Source organism: Arachis duranensis, chromosome 9, assembly GCF_000817695.3.
Source record: "Arachis duranensis cultivar V14167 chromosome 9, aradu.V14167.gnm2.J7QH, whole genome shotgun sequence".
Classification (NCBI taxonomy): Eukaryota; Viridiplantae; Streptophyta; class Magnoliopsida; order Fabales; family Fabaceae; genus Arachis; species Arachis duranensis.
Genome location: NC_029780.3, coordinates 22,119,141 through 22,130,466, shown reverse-complemented (window position 1 = coordinate 22,130,466; position 11,326 = coordinate 22,119,141). Strand labels below are relative to the sequence as shown.

Here is an 11,326-nt window from a genome sequence, read left to right as displayed (position 1 = left end):
ATTGAACAAGAATTTAATTACCAAATTATCCACATTGGGGTTATCCATATGAATATGACACAATGTCTCTGCGTTTGTGTTGAAATAGACCGGTGTCTCATAATATTATTTAAAATAGACGACGTTAAAATGGTATTAAATATAGGCAAGACAAATTTTCATTATAGATAAATATGGTTAATGAATTTGGTTTGATATAAATTTAAATTTGGTGCCAAGACATATTCATTTTACGTCCGAACAAGTTTGAAAAATAGTCTAGGTCATGTGAATAAATTTGAATCAACAAATGAAATAAATTAAATGCAGCCTAGTCCTATTAAAGGAGAAATTAAACTAAACAAATCATGAGTTATGATAGTGAAGTTTCTGCTACCTTAATTAAGTGAGTAATTGTAGTTCCAGTAAATAAAATATATTATTTACAGTTATCAAAAGTAATAATTTTTCGCAAGTGAGTAATTAACGATTCATATTCGCTCCAGCTAATATTAAAATATTTTTTTAAAGGTTATTATTATACATTGAGTTAACTATATTGATAAAAATAATAATCAAGTTTCTTGTTTTTTCATGTACCCAAGTATATTAAATATAGGTTGCGGCACCGTAGCAAGTAAAATCTTCGCGGATATTCAAGTATAGATTTGGAATAAGATTAATTTGATAGAGAGAGAACTTTTTCCAAAAGTGGCTAACAATAATATTTTTCTCAATTTAAGAATTATTATTTTCTTTTAAGTTTAATAATTTTTAATGATTTATCTAACATAATTATTTACTCTATTCAAATTTCATTTTTTATCTTTTAAATCTTATTAAATTTTTACCACTAATAACAATATATTTTTACAGGTCAGGTCATTTTGTTCAATATTACTATATTTACTAATTTATTTTAAATACATATATAAAAAATATAAAAAAATACTTTTTGTTATGAATGATATTAAAATATAAAATTGTATCTTTATTGTAACTTTTTTATTTTGATATGATATTTGTTAACAAAAATTGTTGAAAATAATAAAAGAAACCAACTTCACTAAATATGTAACACAATATTTGATTATAGAAATTTTTAGATTTTGACACCCTCTAATTATAATTTTTGGATCCACAAATGCACACCGAATATGTGGTCCTTGGCGGAATAATAATTGAAAAAAAATTAAAGTTGTCCCAAGGAGAATAATACTAAACACAATACTAATAAACAAAAAAATTTAACATAACTATAAATAAATGTTTGCAATTATTTTTTGTCAATAGACTAACATTATGAAATAAGTATATTTTACATATTCAAGATTATACTAATAAACATCTTTTTTAGCACTTGTACCTATTAAGAATAAGTTATGATTTTTGAAAGTATGTTTTGGCAGTGTTTTAATACTATAGTTCATTTAAAAAAAAAAAGAAAAGTGACACTTTTTCACTACAACTTGTACTAAAAGCATAAACAACAAAGGCTGTAGAAGAAAGGCTACTAAATGACATTCTTGTGTGATGTGGAATGTAAGGCGCGGATACTCAAGAATAAGAGTTGGTAGAAGCTTGATTTGACAAAGATATTGCTTCTCATGGAAGTTTTCGTTAAAAGAGAGAAACTCTTATATGTTTTTTTGGTTGGACCAGTTGATTTTTAGTTTGCGTTAACTTTTTTATTCCAGTCTCCTATTTTATACTGTTGGCCCATTAAAAGATAGTGATAAATATATTGGCCTTCAGTTCGTGGTACAAAGCAAAGTTAGAGTTCCATATTGGCTCACTAACACATAGAATTGGTTTTTTTATAAAATCTTTACTAATATGGAGGAAGTAAATAAGGGTGACCTTAATGGCAAATCGAAGCTCCCATCTGCCAATGCCTCAGTTATGGAAACTAATACCCAGAAAGATATCACCCTTGAAGAGGATCCGTTCATGACAATGTTCAAAAAAGTACGTAAGGTGAGATATTTCGTTCTGATCATGTTGATTATTAATTTACAAACTTGATTTCAAATACTAATGCATTCTTGAACGTTCCTTCCAACATCTACTTGAGAATGACAGGGTCTCTCGGTCCATTGTGGAGTCTCAAGCACAACAGATGAAGAAACTAACAATAATAGTATCTAGCTATGCAACAATAATGGAGGTGTTATGGACAAACGATAAAGAAGTCAGATGCCACAAATGATGAAGTGAAGACGACAAATGCACAAGTTATAGGCGTAAAAAGAAACACCAAAGGAGAAGCAATCCGGTTGTTAAGGAGATTGTGAATCTGGATGCAATGCTAATGTCTCAGGTTGCGATTAAAGCCAAGGCCAATGGGAGCAAGAACGTCAATAGTACAAGGAGTTGTCGGCAACAAGAACCGTTGAAGGTGAAATGCTACTTTTATATGTGTTCTAGCATATATGACATTCTGAGGATGTATTATGTTGACTCTGGTGTAATTATAATATTTATTTCTTGTATTGCGCAAGAAGCTTGAGTATGACACAGGAGATGAGTCACTACGTACTTCTCTGGGTTATCCCTCCGAGGACCTTTCTCCATTCTCGACAGGGCTGGCTCAATGGAAGTCTATGGATTATGGGACTTGCCGGAGGTAATTAAACAACAGAGCAAAATGTATTATGCTTGGTTTTGTGTGTGATTTATATTTTATAATTATCTTAAAATTATCTCCCCTACAATGTCGCAGTTCTTCAACGTTGGTTTTCAACCTCCACCCAAGAATCAATTTGGTGCCACAGAAAAGGCCGTGGCAACATATATATTTGCTGCTGTTTTGGAAGAGAGGTCAGGTCGAGTTACAGTGATGTGCCTTTATATGTAGATGTTCATGCAAAATTTCTTGTTGCACGTTTATAGATTATTTTTTCTCGTTTATTTTTGAAATATTTGTTGGATGAAGTTGTTATTGTCATTGAGTTGGGCCATTTGTTAAAAAACTATAAAACTGGAAAAAGATTCCTTTTTTGGGCCATGCTTTGTTGGGCCTGTAACATCACTCCCTTGAATGGGGCACATCGTATTTTGATATTACTTTGGTAATTTACTTTAGCTTGTGAATATCTGCCTTGTAAGTTTTTTTTATCACTTTCAATCTAATTATAGGGACATTTTGTTTCTGAAGGAGCATTGCCAAGGAGACCGGGGAGCCTTTTAAACACACTATCCGAGGCATGAGGTTATTGATGATGTGAGTTTATGGTGACTTGCTGTTAGTGGACTTAGTTTTTTTTATGTATGGTATCAAATTAATCTCCCGAAACTTGGTTTTACCAATTTGTTTGCCTTAATTGACAGGTGCTAAACTTAGTCGTAAAAGTTCTAACAATGGAACATCAAGAGCCAACCTGGTGGCTGTCGACAACTTTTGCAGTGAATAAATGTTTTCTGTTGGTTTATTTGGAACTGCTCTATAAATCCTTCCAGCTAGCTTTTGTCTAACTGTGGTGTTTTGAATTGTCTGGTCCTGCAATTAACCCTTAACCCTACTACTTACTATAAAGAAATATTGGAATTTATTTGTACCCGTTACATGGAATGGGATGATAATATTACAAAGGTTTGTTCAACCTCTAGTGGATTCCTATTCATCCTTTGTTGTATATTGTGATTCTCACAATTGACAAGTGTGAATTTCTTAATATAGATATATGTTTCACTCAACCTGAACAGGCACTGGTATCTAATGATCGTTGATATCTCGAATGAGGACCTGATTTATCTGGACTTGGCAAAATTCTCTAGGGAGTGTACTGGCAGACTCCAAATTATGAATTATATGGATAGATATCTCTGACTTAAATTATTCGTGTATTTTACCGAAGACATTTATAATGTTTTTCCAAAATTAAATATGGCTATAATAGTGTTGCTATATTTTTCAAACATAAATAAATATATGTATACATATGTATAAATATGTGTATAAATAAATGTATAAATTAAATTGATTAATTATATAAAATTATTGTTAGATGTCACACTTGAAAATTAAACTCATAAATTTTAAATTAAATGTCACTTTATTTAATATTCAAAAAATAGTTAAAAAAACAAAAATCCTTTTAAACTAAACTTCCTCTTGCTTGATTTTTTTGTCATAGATTTAGTTTTTATATATGGCAGGATCAATTTTCTTTTCTTGTTTTTCCCTTGTAAGTTGTGATGTCGCATCTTGTTGCATTATTAGGGTGCAGAATAAATAGAACATAGTGTTCGATTAACAATTACCTTTTAGGCCTCTTTTATGGGAATACAATTTTGGTATTTGGTGCACGAAATTGTGATCACACTTTTCACAACTCCGCACAACTAACCAGCAAGTGCATTGGGTCATCCAAGTAATACCTTACGTGAGTAAGGGTCGATCCCACGGAGATTGTCGGCTTGAAGCAAGCTATGGTCATCTTATAAATCTCAGTCAGGCGGATTCAAATGGTTATGAGGATTTGATAATTAAAGGATAAATAAAGCGGAAAATAACATAGAGATACTTATGTAATTCATTGGTGGGAATTTCAGATAAGCGTTTGGAGATGCTTTGTTGCTCCTGAACCTCTACTTTCCTATTGTCTTCATCCAATCATGCATGCTCCCTTCCATGGCAAGTTGTATGATTCTCTCAGTGAAAATGGTCCGGCTACGATCTCTATACGGCTAATCAACTATCAGATTTCTCGTCTCAGATGAAAAATACCAGGCACAGCTACCGCAGGGCTAATCATCTGTCGGTTCTCACTAGCATCGGAATAAGATCCATTGATATTTTTTCACACTGTCACTGCGCCCAACATTCACGAGTTTGAAGCTCCTCACAGTCGGCCTTCTCATATCTTACTCGGAATACCACAGACAAGGTTTAGACTTTCCAGATCTCAGGAATGATGTCTATTGTTCTAGCCTATACCACGAAGATCCTAATCTCATATTCGGATGCTTTGTTGTCAGGAGATACGATGTGAATCGTTGATTAGAGACCCAAGAGAATATACTCCGGATGTCGTCCAATGACTATGTTGAACATCATATAGACCACTTTGTGGTTGTCAGGCACGCGGATCTTGGCTAAGCGAGTACTGAAGATAGAGGGTGATTGTCACGGGTCACCCCTTCAGTCTAACTTAACTGAATTAAGTACAAGAGTATATCTTGGAGAAGAAGTAGGCATGAATTGAATGAAAAACTATAGTACTTGCATTAATTCATGAGGAATAGCAGAGCTCCTCACCTTAATCTATGAGGTGTAGAAACTCCACCGTTGAAAATACATAAGAACAAAAATAGTCTAGGCATGGCCGAATGGCCAGCCTCCCAAAAGGGTTCGAAAAACTCCCAAACGGTCAAAGATCTCTAATACAATAGTAGAAAGTGCTATTTATACTAAACTAGTAAACTAAGTTTACAAAGAATGAGTAGATAGTGAAGAAATCCACTTCTGGGGCCCACTTGGTGTGTGCTTGGGCTGAGCTTTAAAGCTTTCACGTGCATAGGCCATCCTTGGAGTTAAACGCCAGCTTGAGTGCCAGTTTGGGCGTTTAACTCCAGCTTTGGTGCAAGTTCTGGCGTTTTACGCCAGAAAAGGGTCTCTAGTGGGCATTTGGACACCATTTTGAGCCATCAAATCTCGAGCAAAGTATGAACTATTATACATTTCTGAAAAGCCCAAGATGTCTAATTTCCAACGCAATTAAGAGCGCACCAATTGGGCTTCTGTAGCTCCAAAAAATATACTTCGAGTACATGGAGGTCAGAATCCAACAACATCTGTAGTCCTTTCTCAGCCTCTGAATCAGATTTTTGCTCAGATCCCTCAATTTCAGCCAGAAAATACCTGAAATCACAGAAAAACACACAAACTCATAGTAAAGTCCAAAAATGTGAATTTTGCATAAAAACTAACAAAAAATACTAAAAAGTAACTAAAACATACTAAAAACAAACCTGAAAACAATGCCAAAAAGCGTATAAATTATCCGCTCATCACAACACCAAACTTAAATTGTTGCTTGTCCCCAAGCAACCAAAAACAAAATAGGATAAAAAGAAGAGAATATACAATAAATCTCAAAATATCAATGAAGCTTAGTTCTAATTAGGTGAGTGGGGCTAGTAGCTTTTTGCTTCTGAATAGTTTTGGCATCTCACTTTATCCTTTGAAATTCAGAATAATTGGTATCCATAGGAACTCAAAAATTCAGATAGTGTTATTGATTCTTCTAGTTTATTATGTTGATTCTTGAACACAGCTACTTTATGAGTCTTGGACGTGACCCTAAGCATCTTGTTTTCCAGTATTACCACCGGATACATAAATGCCACAGACACATAACTGGGTGAACCTTTTCAGATTGTGACTCAACTTTGCTAGAGTCCCCAATTAGAGGTGTCCAGAGTTCTTAAGCACACTCTTTTTGCTTTGGATCACGACTTTAACCACTCAGTCTCAAGTTTTACACTTGGACCTTCATGACACAAGCACATGGTTAGAGACAGCTTGATTTAGCCACTTAGGCCAGAATTTTATTCATTTGGGCCCTCCTATCCATTGATGCTCAAAGACTTGGATCCTCTTTACCCTTGCCTTTTGGTTTAAAGGGCTATTGGTTTTTTTTGCTTGCTTTTTCTCTTTCTCTCTTTTTTTCGCAAGCTTTGTTTTTCACTGCTTTTTCTTGCTTCAAGAATCAATTTTATAATTTTTCAAATTATCAATAACATTTCTCTTTTTTCATTATTCTTTCAAGAGCCAACAATTTTAACATTCATAAGCTTCACTATAAAAAATATGCACTGTTCAAGCATTCATTCAGAAAACAAAAAGTATTGCCACCACATCAAAATAATTAAACTAATTTCAAGATAGATTTGAAATTTATGTACTTCTTGTTCTTTTGCAAATAGAAACATTTTTCATTTAAGAAAGGTGAAGAATTCATGGAACATTCATAGCTTTAAGACATAGACACTAGACACTAATGATCATGTAATAAAGACACAAACATAGACAAAACATCAATCATAGGAAACCGAAAAATAGAAAAATAAGAACAAGAAAATTAAAGAAGGGGTCCACCTTAGTGATGGCAGCTAGTTCTTCCTCTTGAAGATCCTATGGAGTGCTTGAGCTCCTCAATATCTCTTCCTTGCCTTTGTTGCTCCTCCCTCATAGCTCTTTGGTCCTCTCTAATTTCATGAGGATAATGGAGTGCTCTTGGTGTTCCATCCTTAGTTGCTCCATGTTGGAACTCAAATCTCCTAAAGAGGTGTTGAGTCGCTCCCAATAGTTGTGTGGAGGAAAATGCATCCCTTGAGGAATCTCAGGGATTTCTTGGTGAGGAATCTCCTCATGCTTTTGTTGAGGTCCATGAGTGGGCTCTCTTGTTTGCTCCATCCTCTTTCTAGTGATGGGCTTTTGAGATGAACCTCTCCATCTCCTATGACTCGGAGTTGGAAGCCACTGCCTTCTCTTTCCTCTTTCTAGAGGTTTCTCCAGCCTTAGGTGCCATTAATGGTTATGGAAAAATAAAAAGCAACGCTTTTTCCACACCAAACTTAAAAGGTTTGCTCGTCCTCGAGCAAAAAAAGAAAAAAAGGAGTAGAAGAAGAAGAAATGGAGGAGATTGAGGTGTGTGAATGGTTCAACCAATGGGGGTTTTAGGTGGTTATGATGTGTGAAAATGAAAGAGTGATGAGGGGCTTATATATGAGTGGAGTGGAGAGGGAATTCTTGTGATAGGGGTTGGGTTTAGGAGGGAGATTGTTTGAATTTGAATGGGTAGGGGTAGGTGGGTTGTATGATGGTTTTAGAGGAGAAATGGAGGTGATTGGTGGAGGTTATTTTGGGGAAGAGTGTTATGAAAAGGTGTAAAGAAGGGAGAGAGTGAGTTGGGATAGGTAGGGATCCTATGGGGTTCACAGATCCTGAGGTGTCAAGGATTTCTCATCCCTGCACATTTCTAGCGTTTAAACGCCTTCTGTGTGGCATTTCTGGCATTAAATGCCAGGCTGATGCCTCTTTCTGGCGTTAAACGCTAGTCTGGCTGCCATTTCTGGCGTTTAACACCCAGAATGCTGCCAGACTGGGCGTTAAATGCCCGTTCTGCTACCCTTACTGGCGTTTAATGCCAGCCAGACACCAGACACCCTTTTTTGGTGTTAAACGCCAGTCTGGCTGCCAATTTTGGCATTTAACGCCCAGAATACTGCCATATTGGGCGTTAAACGCCCATTTTACTATCCTTACTAGCGTTTAAATGCCAGTAAGTTCGTCCTCTAGGGTGTGCTGTTTTTGATTCTGCTTTAATTCTGCAGCTGTTTTTTTGACTTCATATGATCATCAACCTAAAGAAGACATAGACTAACACTAGAAAATAAAAATGAGAAGGAATTAATATAGATAGATAAGATTGGGTTGCCTCCCAATAAGCGCTTATTTAATGTCAATAGCTTGACAGGAAGCTTTTACAGAGCTTCACAGATGCTCAGAGTATGATTGTGGCCTCCCAACACCAAATTTAGAGTTTGAGTGTGGGGGCTCTGCTTGACTCTGTATTGAGAGAAGCTTTTCATGCTTCCTCTCCATGGTTACAGAGGAAGATCCTTGAGCTTTAAAACACAAGGTAATCCTCATTCAATTGTAGGACTAACTCTCCTCTGTCCACATCAATCACAGCTTTTGCTGTGGCTAGGAAGGGTCTTCCAAGGATGATGGATTCATCCTCATCCTTCCCAGTGTCTAGGATTATGAAGTCAGCAGGGATGTAAAGGCCTTCAACTTTTACCAAGACATCCTCTATAAGTCCATAAGCCTGTTTCATTGATTTGTCTGCCAACTCTAGTGAGATTCTTGCAGCTTGTACCTCAAAGATCCCTAGTTTCTCCATTACAGAGAGTAGCATAAGGTTGATACCTGACCCCAGGTCACACAAAGCCTTTTCAAAGGTCATGGTGCCTATGGTGCAAGGTATTAAGAACTTCCCGGGATCCGATTTTTTTTTTAGGCAATGTCTGCTGAATCCATGTATTCAGTTTATTGATGAGCAATGGAGGTTCATCCTCCCAAGTCTCATTACCAAATAACTTGGCATTCAGCTTCATGATTGCTCCTAAATATTGAGCAACTTGATCTTCAATAGTGTCTTCGTCCTCTTCAGAGGAAGAATACTCATCAAAGCTCATGAATGACAATAGTAAGTCTAGTGGAATCTTTATAGTCTCTATATAAGCCTCAGATTCCTTTCGTTCCTCATTAGGGAACTCTTTATTGGTCAGTGGACGTCCAGCAGGGTCTTCCTCACTGGAAATAACTACCTTTTCACTCTCTCCAGGTTCGGCCACTTTGGATATGGTTATGGCCTTGTACTCTCTTTTGGGATTCTCTTTTGTATTGCTTGGGAGAGTACTAGGAGGAGTTTCAGTAACTCTTTTACTCAGCTGACCCACTTGTCCCTCCAAATTTCTGATGGAGGACCTTGTTTCAGTCATGAAACTGAGAGTGGCCTTAGAGAGATCAGAGACTATGTTTGCTAAGTTAGAGAGGCTCTGCTCAGAATTCTCTGTCTATTGCTGAGAAAATGATGGAAAAAGCTTGCTATTGCCAAACCTATTTCTCCCACCATTATTATTATTGAAGCCTTGTTGAAGCTTCTGTTGATCCTTCCATGAGAAATTTGGATGATTTCTCCATGAAGGAGTATAGGTGTTTCCATAGGATTCTCTCATGTAATTCACCTCTTCCATTGCAGGATTCTCAGGGTCATAAGCTTCTCCTTCAGAGGAGGCTTCTTTAGCACTTCCGGATGCAGCTTGCAATCCAGTTAGATTCTGAGAAATCATATTGACTTGCTGAGTCAATGTTTTATTCTAAGCTAATATGGCATTCAGAGTATTAATCTCAAGAACTCCTTTCTTCTGAGTCATCCCATTATTCACAGGATTTCTTTCAGAAGTGTACATGAACTGGTTATTTGCAACCATCTCAATGAGTTCCTGGGCTTCTGCAGGGGTTTTCAGATGAAGAGATCCACCAGCAGAGTGGTCCAATGACATCTTAGACAATTTAGACAGACCATCATAGAATACGCATATGATGCTCCATTCTGGAAGCATGTCAGAAGGACACCTTTTGGTTAATTGCTTGTATCTTTCCCAAGCTTCATAGAGGGATTCACCTTCCTTCTGTCTGAAGGTTTGGACTTCCACTCTAAGCTTGCTCATCTTTTGAGGTGGAAAGAATTTGGTCAAGAAAATAATGACCAAATTTTCTCAAGAGTTCAGGCTTTCTCTAGGTTGTGAGTCCAACCATGTCCTAGCTCTGTCTCTTACAGCGAAGGAAAAAAGCATAAGTCTGTAGACCTCGGGATCAACCCCATTGGTCTTAACAGTATCACAGATCTGCAAGAATTTAGCTAAGAACTGATGAGGATCTTCAGATGGAAGTTCATGAAACTCGCAATTTTGTTGCATCAGAGAAACTAATTGAGGCTTAAGCTCAAAGTTGTTTGCTCCAATGGTAGGAACTGAGATGCTTCTTCCATAGAAGTTGGAAGTTGGTACAATATAGTCACCAAGCCTCTTCCTTGCATCTCTGGCATTGTTGTTGGATTTGGCTGCCATGTCTGCTTCTTTTTCGAAATTTTCTGTAAGGTTCTCTCCGGAGTGTTGTGCTTTAGCTTCTCTTAGCTTCATCTTCAGAGTCCTTTCAGGTTCAGGATCAACTTCAACAAGAATGTCTTTATCCCTATTTCTGCTCATATGAAAAAGAAGAGAACAAAGGGGATAGTGGAATCCTCTATGTCACTGTATAGAGATTCCTTGATGTGTCAAAGGATAAGGAGAATAGAAGTATGAGGTAGAGGGAGAATAAGAAGAATTTGAACATAGAGAGAGAGGGGGTTCGAATTTTTAGATGAGTAGAAGAGAATTGTTAGCAATTAAATAAAATAAATAGAAAGAGATGAGAGAAAGAGTTTTCAAAAATTTGAAGAAGAAATAAAATTAGAATTAAAAATAATTAGTTAATTAAAAAGATTTTTGAAAATGTGGTTAGTGATTTTCGAAAATTGGAAGTGGAAAAGTGGTTAGGTGGTTTTGAAAAAGATAAGAAATTGTAATTAGTTGAAAAGATTTGAAAAATAATTTTGAAAAGATAAGAAGTTAGAAAAAGATTTTGAAATTAAATTAAAAGAGATATGATTGAAAAAGATTTGATTGAAAAAGATATGATTTTAAAAAGATATGATTGAAGAAAATTTGATTTTTTTTTAAAAAGATATGATTGAAAAGATATGGTTGAAAAAGACTTGATTTTTAAAATTGA

The 11,326-nt window shown here is 35.9% G+C and overlaps 1 non-coding gene across 1 annotated transcript; it reads left to right on the top strand.

The window, feature by feature from the left end:
* Positions 1-10,110: 10,110 nt before the first annotated feature.
* LOC127741966 (small nucleolar RNA R71) lies at positions 10,111-10,218 on the top strand. Its single transcript, XR_008003153.1, has one exon. It is a non-coding gene; the product is annotated as a small nucleolar RNA R71 (small nucleolar RNA).
* The last annotated feature ends 1,108 nt before the right edge of the window (positions 10,219-11,326 follow it).